Source organism: Oncorhynchus mykiss, chromosome 1 (genome assembly GCF_057628025.1).
Source record: "Oncorhynchus mykiss isolate SJ-2025 chromosome 1, ASM5762802v1, whole genome shotgun sequence".
NCBI classification, from domain to species: Eukaryota; Metazoa; Chordata; class Actinopteri; order Salmoniformes; family Salmonidae; genus Oncorhynchus; species Oncorhynchus mykiss.
In genome coordinates, this window is record NC_143022.1 from 11,117,948 (window position 1) to 11,137,910 (window position 19,963).

Here is a 19,963-nt window from a genome sequence, read left to right on the forward strand (position 1 = left end):
GAAACTATGCAGTTTTTTGTTTTTTTACGTGTTATTTCTTACATTAGTACCCCAGGTCATCTTAGGTTTCATTACATACAGTCGAGAAGAACTACTGAATATAAGATCAGCGTCAACTCACCATCAGTACGACCAAGAATATGTTTTTCGCAACGCGGATCCTGTGTTCTGCCTTACAAACAGGACAACGGAGTGGATCCCATGCAGCGACCCAAAAAAAACATTCCGAAAAAGAGGGAAACGAGGCGGTCTTCTGGTCAGACTCCGGAGACGGGCACACCGTGCACCACTCCCTAGCATTCTTCTTGCCAATGTCCAGTCTCTTGACAACAAGGTTGATGAAATCCGAGCAAGGGTAGCATTCCAGAGGGACATCAGAGACTGTAACGTTATTTGCTTCACGGAAACATGGCTCACTGGAGAGACGCTATCCGAGGCGGTGCAGCCAACGGGTTTCTCCACGCATCGCGCCGACAGAAACAAACATCTTTCTGGTAAGAAGAGGGGCGGGGGCGTATGCCTTATGGCTAACGAGACATGGTGTGATGAAAGAAACATACAGGAACTCAAATCCTTCTGTTCACCTGATTTAGAATTCCTCACAATCAAATGTAGACCGCATTATCTACCAAGAGAATTCTCTTCGATTATAATCACAGCCGTATACAGTGCCTTGCGAAAGTATTCGGCCCCGTTGAACTTTGCGACCTTTTGCCACATTTCATGCTTCAAACATAAAGATATAAAACTATAAAGCTTTTTTTGTGAAGAATCAACAACAAGTGGGACACAATCATGAAGTGGAACGACATTTATTGGATATTTTATAACTTTTTTAACAAATCAAAAACTGAAAAATTGGGCGTGCAAAATTATTCAGCCCCTTTACTTTCAGTGCAGCAAACTCTCTCCAGAAGTTCAGTGAGGATCTCTGAATGATCCAATGTTGACCTAAATGACTAATGATGATAAATACAATCCACCTGTGTGTAATCAAGTCTCTGTATAAATGCACCTGCACTGTGATAGTCTCAGAGGTCCGTTAAAAGCGCAGAGAGCATCATGAAGAACAAGGAACACACCAGGCAGGTCCGAGATACTGTTGTGAAGAAGTTCAAAGCCGGATTTGGATACAAAAAGATTTCCCAAGCTTTAAACATCCCAAGGAGCACTGTGCAAGCGATAATATTGAAATGGAAGGAGTATCAGACCACTGCAAATCTACCAAGACCTGGCCGTCCCTCTAAACTTTCAGCTAATACAAGGAGAAGACTGATCAGAGATGCAGCCAAGAGGCCCATGATCACTCTGGATGAACTGCAGAGATCTACTGCTCAGGTGGGAGACTCTGTCCATAGGACAACAATCAGTCGTATATTGCACAAATCTGGCCTTTATGGAAGAGTGGCAAGAAGAAAGCCATTTCTTAAAGATATCCATAAAAAGTGTCGTTTAAAGTTTGCCACAAGCCACCTGGGAGACACACCAAACATGTGGAAGAAGGTGCTCTGGTCAGATGAAACCAAAATTGAACTTTTTGGCAACAATGCAAAACGTTATGTTTGGCGTAAAAGCAACACAGCTGAACACACCATCCCCACTGTCAAACATGGTGGTGGCAGCATCATGGTTTGGGCCTGCTTTTCTTCAGCAGGGACAGGGAAGATGGTTAAAATTGATGGGAAGATGGATGGAGCCAAATACAGGACCATTCTGGAAGAATGGACTTCAACCTGATGAAGTCTGCAAAAGACCTGAGACTGGGACGGAGATTTGTCTTCCAACAAGACAATGATCCAAAACATAAAGCAAAATCTACAATGGAATGGTTCAAAAATAAACATATCCAGGTGTTAGAATGGCTAAGTCAAAGTCCAGACCTGAATCCAATCGAGAATCTGTGGAAAGAACTGAAAACTGCTGTTCACAAATGCTCTCCATCCAACCTCACTGAGCTCGAGCTGTTTTGCAAGGAGGAATGGGAAAAAATTTCTGTCTCTCGATGTGCAAAACTGATAGAGACATACCCCAAGCGACTTACAGCTGTAATCGCAGCAAAAGGTGGCGCTACAAAGTATTAACTTAAGGGGGCTGAATAATTTTGCACGCCCAATTTTTCAGTTTTTGATTTGTTAAAAAAGTTTGAAATATCCAATAAATGTCGTTCCACTTCATGATTGTGTCCCACTTGTTGTTGATTCTTCACAAAAAAATACAGTTTTATATCTTTATGTTTGAAGCCTGAAATGTGGCAAAAGGTCGCAAAGTTCAACGGGGCCGAATACTTTCGCAAGGCACTGTATATCCCCCCCCAAGCAGACACATCGATGGCTCTGAACGAACTTTATTTAACTCTTTGCAAACTGGAAACCATTAATCCGGAGGCTGCATTCATTGTAGCTGGGGATTTTAACAAGGCTAATCTGAAAACAAGACTCCCTAAATTTTATCAGCATATCGATTGCGCAACCAGGGGTGGAAAGACCTTGGACCATTGTTACTCTAACTTCCGCGACGCATATAAGGCCCTGCCCCGCCCCCCTTTCGGAAAAGCTGACCACGACTCCATTTTGTTGATCCCTGCCTACAGACAGAAACTAAAACAAGAGGCTTCCACGCTGAGGTCTGTCCAACGCTGGTCCGACCAAGCTGACTCCACACTCCAAGACTGCTTCCATCACATGGACTGGGATATGTTTCGTATTGCGTCAGATAACAATATTGACGAATACGCTGATTCGGTGTGCGAGTTCATTAGAACGTGCGTTGAAGATGTCGTTCCCATAGCAACGATTAAATCATTCCCTAACCAGAAACCGTGGATTGATGGCAGCATTCGCGTGAAACTGAAAGCGCGAACCACTGCTTTTAATCAGGGCAAGGTGTCTGGTAACATGACCGAATACAAACAGTGCAGCTATTCCCTCTGCAAGGCTATCAAACAAGCTAAGCGTCAGTACAGAGACAAAGTAGAATCTCAATTCAACGGCTCAGACACAAGAGGCATGTGGCAGGGTCTACAGTCAATCACGGACTGCAGGAAGAAATCCAGCCCAGTCACGGACCAGGATGTCTTGCTCCCAGGCAGACTAAATAACTTTTTTGCCCGCTTTGAGGACAATACAGTGCCTCTGACACGGCCTGCAACGAAAACATGCGGTCTCTCCTTCACTGCAGCCGAGGTGAGTAAGACATTTAAACGTGTTAACCCTCGCAAGGCTGCAGGCCCAGACGGCATCCCCAGCCGCGCCCTCAGAGCATGCGCAGACCAGCTGGCCGGTGTGTTTACGGACATATTCAATCAATCCCTATACCAGTCTGCTGTTCCCACATGCTTCAAGAGGGACACCATTGTTCCTGTTCCCAAGAAAGCTAAGGTAACTGAGCTAAACGACTACCGCCCCATAGCACTCACTTCCATCATCATGAAGTGCTTTGAGAGACTAGTCAAGGACCATATCACCTCCACCCTACCTGACACCCTAGAACCACTCCAATTTGCTTACCGCCCAAATAGGTCCACAGACGATGCAATCTCAACCACACTGCACACTGCCCTAACCCATCTGGACAAGAGGAATACCTATGTGAGAATGCTGTTCATCGACTACAGCTCGGCATTCAACACCATAGTACCCTCCAAGCTCGTCATCAAGCTCGAGACCCTGGGTCTCGACCCCGCCCTGTGCAACTGGGTACTAGACTTCCTGACGGGCCGCCCCCAGGTGGTGAGGGTAGGCAACAACATCTCCTCCCCGCTGATCCTCAACACTGGGGCCCCACAAGGGTGCGTTCTGAGCCCTCTCCTGTACTCCCTGTTCACCCACGACTGCGTGGCCACGCACGCCTCCAACTCAATCATCAAGTTTGCGGACGACACAACAGTGGTAGGCTTGATTACCAACAACGACGAGACGGCCTACAGGGAGGAGGTGAGGGCCCTCGGAGTGTGGTGTCAGGAAAATAACCTCACACTCAACATCAACAAAACTAAGGAGATGATTGTGGACTTCAGGAAACAGCAGATGGAACACCCCCCTATCCACAGTAGTGGAGAGGGTAGCAAGTTTTAAGTTCCTTGGCATACACATCACAGACAAACTGAATTGGTCCACTCACACAGACAGCATCGTGAAGAAGGCGCAGCAGCGCCTCTTCAACCTCAGGAGGCTGAAGAAATTTGGTTTGTCACCAAAAGCACTCACAAACTTCTGCAGATGCACAATCGAGAGCATCCTGGCGGGCTGTATCACCGCCTGGTACGGCAACTGCTCCGCCCAAAACCGTAAGGCTCTCCAGAGGGTAGTGAGGTCTGCACAACGCATCACCGGGGGCAAACTACCTGCCCTCCAGGACACCTACACCACCCGATGTTACAGGAAGGCCATAAAGATCATCAAGGACATCAACCACCCGAGCCACTGCCTGTTCACCCCGCTATCATTCAGAAGGCGAGGTCAGTACAGGTGCATCAAAGCTGGGACCGAGAGACTGAAAAACAGATTCTACCTCACAAGGCCATCAGACTGTTAAACAGCCACCACTAACATTGAGTGGCTGCTGCCAACACACTGACACTGACTCAACTCCAGCCACTTTAATAATGGGAATTGATGGGAAATGATGTAAATATATCACTAGCCACTTTAAACAATGCTACCTTATATAATGTTACTTACCCTACATTATTAATCTCATATGCATACGTATATACTGTACTCTATATCATCGACTGCATCCTTATATAATACATGTATCACTAGCCACTTTAACTATGCCACTTTGTTTACATACTCATCTCATATGTATATACTGTACTCGATACCATCTACTGTATCTTGCCTATGCTGCTCTGTACCATCACTCATTCATATATCCTTATGTACATATTCTTTATCCCCTTACACTGTGTATAAGACAGTAGTTTTGGAATTGTTAGTTAGATTACTTGTTGGTTATTACTGCATTGTCGGAACTAGAAGCACAAGCATTTCGCTACACTCGCATTAACATCTGCTAACCATGTGTATGTGACAAATAAAATTTGATTTGATTTGATTTAGTTGAAGAGGTTTATCCTGGGATGCCAGGGCGTGGAGCGGGCAGGATACATGAGATGGGCAGTTGATGGGGGTCAAACGTCGAGAGGCTGTGGACATCACCCTGTTACTCGCCTTGGCCTCACTCCTCCTGGGCTTGGAGGACATCTTGGGGAGGGTGAAGCCGTCCACCAGGACCGTGTCGCCCACCCTGGTCCTGAACGGAGCCCTGTTGAGGCCCATGCAGTGCCTGGATGCTGCCCAGCCTCACCCAGCCCTTTATCTGGAGGTATGTCCGCATGGGCAGGGCCATACCTGGGAGGACCACCACAGAGCACAACTTGGTGGCCAGGTGACTCACACACTCCCTGTGGCTGTACTGAAGGGCGATCCTCAGGGGGACACGACCCTGGGGATCCCGACAGGCAAGGGTCAGAACGCTGCTGGCGATAAAGAGTTTGAGGATGGTGAGCTGGCCGCGCTCGATGGAGGCGACAGCGGGACACTTGGCGACGTCGGGGTGGGCCGTCTGGTGGCACCACTCACGGTAAGGGTGAACCCCCACCGGCTCAATGACACGCACCCCCCTCTCCAGCAGCCAGCCGGCCAGGTCCAGGTGGCCCTGAGAAGCAGCGATGTAGAGTGCCACCCGGAGCTGGAACCTGGAATAATACAGAATCAATGTATTTATAACACGTTTCAAGTTTTTTTTTGGCAAGTTCACAAGATACAGTGGGTTATAAAACAGTACAGTAAAATGCTTACTAGCAAGCTCTTTCCCACAATGCAGTATTAAAGATCAGGGTAAGAGAAAAAACATATGAAGGAAAAAAACACGAGAATATAAGCTATATACAGGGTCAGTACTATCATTGTAAGCTATATACAGGGTCAGTACTATCATTGTAAGCTATATACAGGGTCAGTACTATCATTGTAAGCTATATACAGGGTCAGTACTATCATTGTAAGCTATATACAATGTCAGTACTATCATTGTAAGCTATATACAGGGTCAGTACCATTATTGTAAGCTATATACAGGGTCAGTACTTTCATTGTAAGCTATATACAGGGTCAGTACCATCATTGTAAGCTATATAAAGGTTCAGTACAATCACTGTTGATAGTAAGTCTATCATACAGTTCAGTGTGTAGATGTGTATTCTGACCTCATCACAGGTCTCTCCCTAGACAGGTGTCGTTGGACGGTCAGTCTGTGTCCCAGGAAGCAGCCTCTGAGGAACTCTGCCCACCCATCCCAGGTGTCCAACCGTAGAGTAGCCCCTGGGAGACAGAGACACATGCAGGTTGTCCTCCTGGTTGCCATGAACCAAGAATGTGTTCCATACAGACCATTTGTCTCTGTGTTACATCCATAAGGTGTTGAGCCAGAGGACCATTGATCTACTGCACAAGGAAGGCCATACCCAGGTCAATGGCGTAGTCGTGCAGCCGGTTGCAATCGTAGAGTTGCAGGCCGGTGGGAGAGCTCAGTCTGAAGGAGCTGACGGGAAGCACACACTGCTGGGACACCAGGGTCATGAGCCTGGCCACAGACGCACTCAGGAGAAACACAGTGCCCAAGACTGAGAGGGTCTCCCCCGTCACGGCACTGAACACACGCACCACCGGCTCCCGCTGAAGTATAAGACCATGGATAAACAGTAAATTCACTTGTTTTACATAAATACCTACGTTGTGTTTATACACCGAGTAAACAAAACATTATGAACACCTGTTCTTTCCATGACAAAGACTGACCAGGTGAATCCAGGTGAAAGCTATGATCCCTTAATGATGTCACTTGTTAAATCCACTTCAGTGTAGATGAAGGGGAGCAGACCGGTTAAAGAATGATTTTTAAGCCTTGTGACAATTGAGGAATAGATTGTGTATGTGTGCCATTCAGAGGGTGAATGGGCAAGACAAAATATTTAAGTGCCTTTGAACGGGGTAGTAGGTGCCAGGTGCACCGGTTTGTGTCAAGAACTGCAATGCTGCTGGGGTTTTTCACACTCAACAGTTTCCTGTGTGTATCATGAATGGTCCACCACCCAAAGAACATCCAGCCAACTTGGCACAACTGTTGGAAGCATTGGAGTCAACATGGGCCAGCATCCCTGGGGAACGCTTTCAAACACCTTGTAGAGTCCATGCCCCAACGAATTGAGGCTGTTCTGATGGCAAAAGGCGGGGTGCAACTCAATATTAGGAAGGTGTTTCTAATGTTTGGTACACTCAGTATATATAAGTTAGGAGTCATATAATTACAGGGGTAAGATGAAGTGGCTCCTTTGCACTGATCTCAGGTCTGGTTTGTGTTTTTACTGCTAATGGTAAAGGTTAGGATTTGGTGAGAGTATGCTGATCCTAGATCTGTGCCCAAGGGCAATTTCTATCCAGAGACAAATCAAAGGTCCATGCTATTTAAATGTATAATCTACCACCATCTCGTGGCTCAAACTTGTAACAACATTTTCTAATTCATGTGCTGTACTGAGTTATCACCGGATTTAAAAAAAAAACTCATGCAAGCTATCTTTGCACTAGCATGCGATGCCATATATTTGACGCAGGTATTTATTATTCAACAAGGATAGTCATTGACCCGGACAAAATATAATTGTATGAGCTATGCCTCTGTGTACCGGCGTTGTTGTACCCCTCTACTATCTGGCTTGGTGGGGCGATCTCGTTCTGCATGCCTGCTTCACTTATATTCAAAGTGTCGTCATGCATTTGTGCATGCACGCTGTTAACGGTCATACCCGTCTTGCTAATTTAGCTAGCTCATCAACCAGTATTTTATTCGCCTTTTCTGCACGATAGCACTTATTAAAGCCTTGAAACTCATGGGGACCTCACTGTTACCACGGGTCATCGAGCTAGCCCTTATTTGGCAGCAGGGTTGCATCGGTTTCCACTGGATTTGACAGCTTGTTATGCTGGCTAGCTAGGTAGCTAATTCGCTAATGCAAACTATTTATCATGTAGCAGCCTATGCTGACTAGCGTCGCTAGCAACTAGCTAACATAGATAAAGCTTAGTCGTGGGTCCACAAAATCAAACAAATGGTACTGAATTGATGACAAAATCATGTTTCGAAATTGTAGTAGCTATTTATGTTGTTGTTGTTGTTTAATGACATTGCGAATATCATATTTTTTGTCATTTAACTACCGGTATGTATCTAATCTGGTTTCGGCATGAGAAAAGTATTAATCGCAAATTCCAGCACTAACGGATTTCCCGGGAAACAGAAATAAGACACCCGGTCACGAATGCGGAGCCACGCCCTAAAATAACATGGCGTTTAAAAACGTTTTTTTTTTAAAACATGTTTTTTTTTTTTTTTAATTAATAACAAATCAATACATAAAGCACATGAGGGAACACAAGCATACATAGATTACAAACAATAGACAATCGAGCTAGGGGGTACAATATCACATTACAATTACACAAGGACCTTAAGGGACATGCATGTACTTACAATTCTAACAGCTGTTTTGTTAGTAGAGCATTTAACCGTCTTAAAATACAGTTCAATTTCTTTTTGTAGGGTAGTTTTCTTACATGCATACAATGCCAAAAAAGATGCACAACTGTTTCTGGGTGGTCATTACAAAAGGAGCAATTTGAGTTGATGTTTTCCTTAAACTTCTTCATATAGTGGTTGGCAGGATAATATTTATGAATCATTTTAAAGGAAACTTCCTAAATTTTGTTAACAAGTGTGTGGCAACATCCAAACTTTTTTCCAACAGATATTATCAATAAATCCATTCCAATAAGGCATGACATAAGGTATAGATAGATACAACATCCTGCTGAAACAAGGATCGTATCGCTCTGTTGTTGAATGGATCAAAAGAGAAACAAATCTTTCCTACTGATGAGTCAACAGGGTCAATAGAAGGTAGGCTCTGAGGGTCAGGTCTTTCCTACTGATGAGTCAACAGGGTCAATAGAAGGTAGGCTCTGAGGGTCAGGTCTTGACATGTTCCTGAATAACAGAGCAACACCAGAGGGAATGGCATCTAAAACAATTGCAAAATCTTTAGGTGTTACAGGGACCTTGTAAAGTAATAAGAATTCTTTATAACTGAGTAAAATACCCTCTGCATTTACCAGTTGGCTCACCAATAGGATATTATTTCGGAACCAATATTCTAAAAACAGAGAAGTATTTTTATACAATATATCCCGATTATTCCATATATAATATCTGTGTGGAGAAAAATGGTGTTTATAAATTAAGGACCATGACAAGAAAACCTGCCGATGAAAAGCAGAAAGTTTCACTGGAACTTTGTCAATATTATCATTGCAAAACAACATGAAGTTAAGGCCACCAAAAGTAGAGAAGACATGATGAGGAATAAAATTCCAGATAGAAGTGGGTCTTCTTAGGAATTGTTTTATCCAATTGATCTTAAAAGTATTATTTAAAGTAGTAAAGTCCAGAAAATTCAGTCCACCATTCTCATAAGTGTTCATTACAACAGTTTTCCTAATGTAATGGGTACGGTTCCTCCAAAGAAAGTTCAAAAGCATCTGGTCTATCTCCTTGCTTATTTTACGGTCAAGATATAAAGATAGAGCACCATATGCTAGTCTAGAGATACCTTCAGCCTTGGTTATTAGGACTCTACCTTTTAAAGATAAGTCCCTCTGTAGCCATTGATTTAGTTTCTTCTGGGTTTTTTTAATAAGAGGGTTCAAATTTAGTAAGCCTCTAGACTTCTGATCCTTTGTAATGGTTATGCCTAAATATGTAAGTTCTTCTTTTACTGGAATACCATAATATGAAGGTGTCACACAATCTTTGACAGCTATGAGTTCACGTTTATTAATGTTAAGATATAGACCAGACACTTTGGAAAAGGATTGTATCACATTGATCGATATGGGAATTTGGTTAGCGTCTTTCAGAAAAAGTGTAGTGTCGTCAGCCAGCTGGCTTATAATAATTTCTTTACCAGCTATGGAAATACCTTGTACAGGACTATTATTTAAAGAATTTGCAAGAAGTTGGGTGATTAATAAAAACAGGTACGGAGAGATAGGACAACCTTGCCTAATTCCTCTCTTTAACTCAAATCTAGGTGAGGTGCCATATTTCAATTTGATAGAGCTGTTACCATTTGCATAGAGAGTCTTAATAACCTTACAGAAAAAAATCCCCAAAGCCAAGTCTCGTTTGTGACACATTCATGCGTTCCAATTTTGTCATAATTGTCTGTAGGTTCTAAATTGCTTATGAGCTTGGCTTCCCTTCAGAAAGTAGCTGATTCTTCTACTCTACAGCTGTATTTTCCTACAGTTACTAATAATACTAGCAACAAAACAGATTTCATTCCTTAAAATGATATTGCCAGATGGAAGAAAATAATAAGGTAGGCCTAAACTGTAATAAGATATACCTTAAAGACTGCTTGTGTTTAATCCTGAATCCAGTTGCCCCTCTTGTACTGGGATAAAATAATAGGCAAGCCATGAACCTTATGGAGGAGTACATGTGTTTTGTAGACACACCTGGGTTCTAGACTGGCTGAGGTAAACATTTTAGGAAAGCCTGGGTTTTTAATATCGAAGTCATTCTAAGGGGTAGGTTTGACAAAGCAAATGAGTGAGTGAGTCTTTGACATGAAGACAGTGGTTAGATTCTGCCATTGGGACTGCTCTGATGTTTCCATTCTCTCCTGGTTATGACCATAGAGCCTTGTCCCAGTCTCTAGACCTGCCTGTCTGTGTGATGGATGACCACCTGACCTCTGAAGCTGTCAATGAGATGGTAAGTTGACCTTGTCATTTCATTTTACAACATGAATCCAATAAAATGTTATAGTGATGCTATCATTGGCAATGTTGACGTACCACAACCATCTCTGTTGTGTTTCAGTTGTTTAATTAAATTTGTCCAACGTTGCCAATGCTCCTCCACTCTTTAACAGTTAATAGTTATTTCAGTATGATATTTGTTGTATATTAAGTTTGATTATTTGCAATATAATTACATTTCTACCAGGAGCAGAGCAATTCTACCAGGAGCAGAGCAACCTCACTGATGGAAACCACAGAAGATCTGACACTTATGGACTTCCTTCAAAACCTAACTGAGAAGTATGTTCTGTTTTCTTTGGTACTATCACACCTTCAAGGAAATAGGATCAAATTAGAAACTGATCAATCGGAAAAAAATGTTCAGTGCTAGAAAAGTTGTCACATTGCAATTTTGCAAAAACAACTGACACAAAGCAAGTATAACTTCACGATCAGGCAAATAATTAAATAAAAACAATTCTGCCACGCATCCTGATATGACAACATTTATAACAATATTGTTTTCAGGCAATGGAGGGGGATTCGTGAGGGCATGTTTGACCCGGTAAGATCATGTTACTGACAATTTAATTAGATTACCATGAAAACTCTGCCTAATGTTTAACTTTGTTCATAAGCTTTTGAAAGACGCACTATGCAACATTTTAAAACACTTCTTCTGTTTCTGGAATACAGCTGACAAAACAACAGCTTGCCGGCTTGTGTCTGAGGATTGTCCAGTTTTTATCGGACAAGCTGATGCAGATCATCATCCCAGGTCTTTACGAACTACTGGGCATCCAAGATGCTGCCTCCTCTCCATTGTCACAGAGATCTCTCACAGCGTCACTCACCAGTCTGTTAGACGATAAGACTAACACCAAGTCCCGCGTGAGATTTACTGAGGCTGGTGTACCTAAGAGGCCAGGCAGTCGAAAGTCTTACAATAGCTTTTGCATCCCGACTCCCTACCCTTCCTCCAACTGTATGGAGCAGGAAGAGGAAGAAGAACAGGAATCACAACTTAAGTTCAAGGAGATTTACCTGACTAAGGGCAGTCTGGGCAGTGGAAGCTACCTGCCCAAGGGGGCCATGAGGTATGTTCTTAAAGGGAAATTTAACAACTTCATATTCATCTCCAGCATCACCATATGTGAAAATTACACATTTCCATTCTTTGTAGTAAAAAAAATACAGAGGGACGTAACTGTTTCCAATAGTGCTGAGAAATTAGTGCTTTTTGAGGTTGGTTTGGTTTCGATTCAAATATTTAAAAAATAATCACGGTTTTGGATTTCAATACTTTTTTTAGACATTGAATGCACTATGGATTATGTGTGTTGAATGCTGTAACAACACATAATAAAACAATGAATAAAAGTCCCATGATGGTAGTGACTGTCCATTACTGTTTATGACTTATCAACCATCATTTACTTTCTCATATAAAATATTTATTTGATGACTTTATTATTTCATTCCAAGTCATCAACTCATCTCTATAGAGCTGCTGCTTATCCTGTCTGACAAAATCACTATTTTAGTAGTTCTTCTAAGTAAATAAGACCTACTTTTATGACCGCTGAACACCAACTGTCAATCACTTAGATCATGTATTTCCAGGTAGAGAATCCTCGCAACGCAACTGCTTTTTATCTCTCTCATGCATTCTCTCGTCTCTCCGTCTCAGTCAATGAGGTTTCCGTATCTGCTCCACACAGAGTGGACAAGCAAGTGGGCGTGCAATGGATTATGGGAATTAATTGCCGTATTTTCTGTGCTAAACTATGTAGAATATTGGCCTGTTGGAAACTACAACTCCCTACTACATTGCATAGTTCGTGCTTGATCTGATTTATCTCTACAGAAACTGAGCATCGAGCTCACAGAATAAAAAAATTAACTATATGGAATTCAAATAATTGAGCCAACGTCGGTCAATTAGTTGTTTAAAAAACGAAAAATTACAAAAATGTTGGTTAAATGCTCAGCTCTAGATTCTAATGACATCATCAGTGTGCATCGTGTGATTTTAACCAATTATGAGTAGGCATTGCCTACTAATTGGTTGATGATGTCATAGAAAACACTTATCTTCCTCTTTCTTTTTTACTACAAAACATAGAAATGCCCGTTTTTCCACATATGCTGATGTTGGGGTGGTGCTGGAGATGATGAATATGAAGTTGAAACATTTAGAAATTTCCCTTTAACATTTCTTCAAACTGCCTTGTATTTATGATTGTCCTTGAAGTTATTAGAAGTTACAGTATTTGAAGTTTATAGCAATTTGGATTTTTGTAGAGGATAGATATTGCCAGGATAGATAGATATCTACAGGCCAGTTTCAATACAAATGACTTATACAAAATACATTGTATTGGGCTTTAGAAATTAAGCAGTTAGGCTGACATCACACTAAGGTTTTTTCTCAGAGAAACAGCAGCGTTTTCCTCATTGTTTTCAATGGTGCAGATGTATTTGACACACTGAATGTGCATCACAGCCTTACATATTATTTGTTTGACTTTGATGATTTCTGCAGTTTTTTTCCCAAGGACTCTAACCTCTCTGTCTGATGTGCAGAAGAAAACAACCAACTCTGAGACGCTACAAGTCCTCTTAGGTGTCTCAGAGGACACCCTCGTCACCTGTGTGCAGGACAGCCTGCAAGGTTCTCTCTCCAAACTTGCATGCATGTCCAATTCTCCATCTGGAAGTGCAGGCTCTATGATGCTAACCCCTGCTGTAATGGCAGAGTTGGCTAAAGATGTCAAGTCGACCTTATCAGTGGTCGTTAAGAGTGCCTCCGCAAGTCAAACCTCTCTAGTGACACCGGTAAGGGGAGACTCACAGACCAAGGTGACTGAGAGCATGGTGAGAGAGCTGGCTGCTAAACTTGAAAAAGTTGACCAAGAGAGCAAGAGTCTAACAGGGCAAGTCATGACCACCATCTCTGACACAATGGTGGCTTTTGTTGACGAGAACCAACAGAATTTGCTGGAAGATCTGAAGGACAAGATCACGTTTTTGGCATCGCATGTTGGCTTCATTGAAGATCTTGATGCCCTGATAAGGAAATACGAGAGCAGCTACAATATTAGTGAATCTGGTTCCTCCTGCACGTCTAAGAGCATCCAAAAACTCTCCAGCCGGGAGTTTCAAACATCAGCAATACAAGCAGTGAGTGGAGTTCTTGCCAAAAAAAGTCAGTAGTTTGAGCTTTCCTAGTTCAGTCATTCAGTCTGAGTTAACAGGTGCTGTGTCAGGTCAAACATTGTCTGGCATTGTAAAGACAGAGTCAATTCACCCAGTGGGCTCAGCAGCGTCAGTAGTTGTTAAGACTTTCGTGTCAGATATGAAGTCCTTGGCTGAATCTGAAGAGAGTCCCCAACAGAAGAGTGCCTGGTCTGCTGCTGTTCACATTTACCACAGCGTCCAAAACAACTTGAAAGATTATTTCGACAAGCTTCAGCGATGTGCCTTAAAGAGCATTGTCACATCTGATGATAACATCACAAATGCTGAGTTTAAGGAGACAGTTCCACTTCCTTGCTTAGACATGAAATATAGGCCCAGTAAGAGTGAGCCTCAGTTGCCAGAGTCCACTGGTGCAGTTACTTTACAAAGAGGCCTAAGTGAGAGCTCAAAACTCCTTTGGGCACAAACTGAGTCAGAAGAAAGCAAGCTCCTTCTGACAACTTGCACCAAAGAAGTCCTCTCAGAGCTTCTGGTCTTGTACAACACTGAGATGTCAAAGGAGAACGCCCTGTACACTGTTGGAGAAAAAGGATCAGACTTCTCTATTGAGAGAGAGAAATTTGTAGAGGTTGTTCTGGCTCAGCTTGGGGATATCTCCCATTCCAGGTCCCCATCACCAATAGTATGTGAGTTCCCCTGTCAAATTGAGGACAGCAGAAGTAAGGCCACAGCTTCTTTGACCAGTCTGTTAGATTGTATTAGAAAACTCTCAAGTGAGGAATTTAAGAGAAATGCCACTCAAGCAGTGAGTGAGTTCCTAGTTAAAAAGTCCACCAGTAGCTTAACTAGTGCAAAGCCTGCTTATTCTGTAGCATCCAGGTCTTGTTCCATTCAAAACCAGTACACATGGTCAAAGGATATTTGTGCGGATTCTGCGGCCTTTGGCATCATTGAAACATTTGTGGAAGACCTGCAGAGCTCTGCGCAACCTGCAGAAGTAGAGGAGAGAGAACCTGACCTCCAGGAAAATGCACAAAAGCTACAGAGCAGGATCTGGTCTGCTACCACTAGTTTATATAACAATATTAAGAAGACATTAAAGGACTTCATCATTCACCAGCGGAGGTCAGACATGCTGAGCAGAATGACAGAGGACTCTGGACATCTTGGGACTAAGGAGTACCTTGGTTTGGCAAGCCAGGACTTGAGGCAAGCTAGTAAGAGTGTGCCTCACTTGCACAGTTTGAACCAGGAAGTGGCTCTACACAGGGGTGTCAGCGAGAGTTCAAAACTTCTCTGGACTGAAACAGACGAGGCTCTACTGACCAATAGTACCAAAGAGGTAATTTCAACAATCTTGACCTCATGCGAGGATCAGACATCAAATGCACCTTGCTTTTCCACTGTAGGAAAGAAAATATCTGATATGTCCCTTGAGGTCAACATGTTGGTAGGTGGTGTTCTGTCTTAGCTGAAGGACATCTCCTTGTCAAGGTCCCCAACACCATGTGAAGACATGTTTGAACGTCTCCAAGGTTCTCCTGAGCGAACATCTCCAGTAAGTCTAGATTGTAGCACGGCTGCCTCCAAAGGCATTGCATCTTCCCACAGTCTTTTAACAAAGAGCCTCCAAAAACTCTCTAGTCATGAGTTCCAAACCAAAGCTGAGAAAGGAGTGAGTGAGGTCCTCTCTAGATCATTTAACATTGTGGAGGAAGGTACAACAGATAAGTACCTCCAGTCTGTATCTACATCCACCACATCTACTGATATTATACAAACCATGGTGAAAGACCAGCAGGAGCTCACCCAGACCACCCAATCATCTGACATGGTATCTGGAACCTCCCTGCTCACCACTGGACAGGTTTCTGAGAAAAGAATCTGGTCTGTTGCTCGTAACATCTACTACAGTCTGCAAAGTAAGATTACAGAGTTTCTCAGAAAAGATCTTCAAAGATCAGACACAACACTTGGTTCAATCCAAATCTTTACATATCAAAGCAGTCCTGCATCACAAAGAGCAAGTCTCGGCCATCTTGAGGTCAACCAGAGCAGTGTTACACCTGGTGGAAACGATGCCTGTGTGGACATTCCGCACAAATTACTACCTAAAACCACTAAGCTCTCAGGATCCATGCTGGAGGATATTGACACGATCCGTTGTAGAAGTGCTGACAGCCAAAATACAAGAAATACCTCTTCTTCACGCTCCTCCATCTCTCTAACACCTACTTCAAAATTAAGGCAGTCGAAATGGCACTTTGCTTTACCCGGGACTCCCATCCCCACTGAGTTTCCTGCTCAGATTGACTTTCCCATTGTTAGAAACACAATCATTGAGGACTTCTTTCACACTGATGACTTACTTCCTGTAACCTTTGTGGACAAAGTCAGGCAAGCTGCTGGGGTGGTAGTGGACATTATGGTGGAAAGTGTTGAGAACACACAGGAAGATGGAAAAGTTGGTTCTCATCTTGACGACCTCCGATCTGCTGTTAGGAAATTGAGAAAAATCATTTCCACTTGGACCATCCACATTTTCAGTCATGAATTGGTGGATAAAGTGATAGCCCTTCAGGACAGCCACAGCACTCCACAGGTCTTAACATGGGCAGCAGCCAAAAGTGCTTCAGACTCCATTCTTTCAAGGCGGCTGAAATGATGAAATGAACAATGTGCCATATCCAAGGAGCTCTCCTCTCAGCTTCTCCAGATATTTGCTGAAGAGACAGTGAAGGGCTTCCTGAGACAGTGGTCAGATGAGTATGAAAATATAAACTTTGATGTTTCAGTCCAGAACGATCCAAATACTTCTACTTGCATGGTCATTCTTCAAATGATCACCAAAGCCACTGCTAAATGTTATTTTGAGTCCGCTACCAGCGTGGCCACTGTAACTGACAGTTAGACTTACAGGTTATGTCGTTGTCTTTCGTTTGAATTGTTTACGTGGCCGCAGTGCGGGGGAAATGATAATACAAGTGGAACTACGTAGCTAATACTGTTGTAACGGGGATCCTTATTGTAGCAACACACTTTTGGAGGGAAGGCAATCCTGCGCTGCGGTAGCTAAGTTTTCATGTCATCGGGTGTAGTTCATAAAGGTTGAAGAGTGTATGTTAGGATGAAGTGTGAATTCACGCCAGGAATAATAAGTGTGAAGTTTGATTTCCTCCCTTCTGTAATAAGCAGCCAATGAGGTATTTTTGTGTGTTTAATCTGAACCCGTTATAACGCCGGTTAAACTGTTATGTATGTAAGCACTTCAGAGTTATACCAAGCTAATAAGTCACTCGTAAGATAAGGTTGTAAGAGTGTGCTTAACTGTATTTTTCATTTACTTTATAGTTCTCACGGAAGGTGATAATTCTGACTAAAACTACAGAATAAAGCCGCCAGTTAAAATCAAGGAACGGTTGTGCTCGTGGTTACTGAAGGGAGCTACAGTGAGAACTCAATGCTCTTCACGAGCAAGAGAGAAAGAAGAATCTCATCCATCTGTAAAACGTCTACAAGATTCCCAAATCCTGGTAGACCCTGTCATCTGCCAGATAAGAGTTTTGCACCTACCGGCAAACTAAGAAGAAAATCTCCACATAAGGAAGCACCGTGAGGAAACATAAGGTCAAGACTAACAGGAAAGTCGGACACGCAAGTACATGTCAAGGTGTTTGAAGGTGGTCCTAGCCTTGTGAACAGCTAATAAGAGACTTTAAGATTACAATTCGTAAGGACTGGAGATAGTTGTCTATTTCATAAAGACTCTGGTATTATGCATTTGCTCTTTCTATCTTAATGTATCGTTGGTATGTGTATTATTGAAAAATATTATTTGATACTTACTAAAAATATATATATAGTTACAAACATTAAGGGTCAGCGTACACCTATTAATTCTATTTTCACCTGTAAGTTAATAGTGTAATTGTTTGGTAAGGTGTTTGTTCAAGCCTTTGTTACAAGCATTATACATGTTTATACCACGTACTAAGGTTTAAATTACAGTTAGAGTATAAATTACCTGCTCACTTATCCAAACCTTAACTAGAATTGATTTGACTTGATTTAGAATGTCAGAAAGAGGTAGTTTCACTAAAGGTGATAGAGATGGGGTGGGTCAAGTTGAGCAGCTGCAGCAACACCTCGCAAACTTCGAGCCTTCATCAGAACAAACAGAACAGCAGGAAGAGGCCCAGACTGGTGTGGAGTCACTTCGGCCAGTGAATGATGATACAGAGGCTGCTAATGAGATAGCACAACAAGAGCCACGAAAAGGTGAGAGGGTCCGCAGGTTAACTGAAAAGGGCAGAGAATTGCGCGACGAAAGGTGGAGACAGCTCGAACATCGTTTCAGGGTCAGCTATGAGAAGTGGAAGGCTCTGGTAAAGGAAGCAAAACTGTCACTGACAGGCTGTTGCTCTGAAGACCTACTAGAAGACCTCTTAAACAAGATTAGCCATACCTCTGCAGAGCAAAAACCTTGTCTATGTAAATTTGCGTCAAATCGACATTCCCGACAACGATATACGACGCAGAGTTGATACTTGTGAAGCAGTTACAATGTCTATTATCAAGACTGTAAGGTGTCATTTAAAAGGCAGGGAAGAAGGTCAAAGTAACCAGATAGAGTTGCACTGGAAGGACAGCAATTCCTTGTGCATGTCCGAACTCTCACATAAGTCAAGTCTCAACTATCAGCCCTCAAGTGCTTCCTCCCAGTCTCAAAGCAACTCAAAGGTCAACTCCAGACGCTCAAGCGTGTCATCTGTCAAGAGACAAGAGGCTGCAGCGGAAGTTGCTGCTAACCAAGCAGCTTTAGAAGTAATGGTTAAGCAAGAACGCCAACTAGAAGAGCTTCAGAGACTCGAAGATGAAGATAAGAAGAGGACAGCGGAGCAAGAAGCTGAGGCTGTGAAACGCAGCTTAGAAGAAGCTAGGCTGCGAGTCAAGTTAGAGGTAGAAAATGCTGCCAGACGAAGGACGCTAGAAGACAAGCGTAGAGAGTTAGAGCGCCTAGAAGTGCTCAAGAAACGAAATGCTGCCAAGGCGCGAATGCAAGTGTATGAGCAAGATGAAAACTCAGAGGACGAGAAGAGAGAACTACTCTCTAACTGCAAATATGTGAAAGAAGTCATGCACAGAAGTGGCTCATTTCACAGTCTCTCACCACAACATGTTGTGACAAGCACACAGCAAGAAGATGGCACCAAGACCATGTTCAGGTTACTAGCGGAATCAATCAGTGAAAGCCGCCTCCCCATACCAGAACCAGTAACATTCAATGGAGAACCACTCTCGTTCACTGACTGGAAGGTCTCTTTTCAGAGTCTGATAGACAGGAAGAACATACCAGCAACTGAGAAGATATATTACTTGAGAAAATAATTTGGTGGGGCTGCCAAGAAAGCCATCGAAAGTTACTTTATGTTAGGAACAGAGTCAGCCTACTATGCTGCATGGACCATTCTTGAAGAAAGGTACGGAAACAAATTCCTCATCGCCAAGTCCTTCAGAGATAAGCTCAATGCATGGCCTAAGATAGGATCCAAGGACAGTCTTGAACTTAGAGACCTTGTAGACTTTCTTCGCAGCTGTGAGGCTGCTATGTCTCAGAATAAGGGCCTGGAGGTGCTTAATGACTGTAATGAAAACCAAAAGATCCTCGCTAAACTTCCAGATTGGCTAACTTCAAGATGGAATAGAAAGGTCATAGACATCTTAGAAGAAACTGAGATCTTTCCAAGCTTCAGTCAGTTTGTGAAGTTTCTCACGAGAGAAGCAAAGATCGCTTGCAATCCTGTGACATCCCTTCATGCTTTGAAACCAAGCGAAGATGGAAAACCTAAGACGCCAAGGATTCAAAGCCCCGGAGCAAGGGTATTAGCAACTAA

At 42.9% G+C, this 19,963-nt stretch overlaps 1 protein-coding gene and 1 pseudogene across 2 annotated transcripts in view; one reads left to right on the forward strand and one right to left on the reverse strand.

Moving 5' to 3' along the window:
- LOC110532571 (actin-like protein 6A) overlaps positions 1–19,963 on the reverse strand; it is a 758,238-nt gene that overhangs the window by 495,809 nt on the left and 242,466 nt on the right. The gene's annotated exons all lie outside the window — the stretch shown is intronic.
- Positions 13,620–16,980, forward strand: LOC149985405 (uncharacterized; annotated as a pseudogene).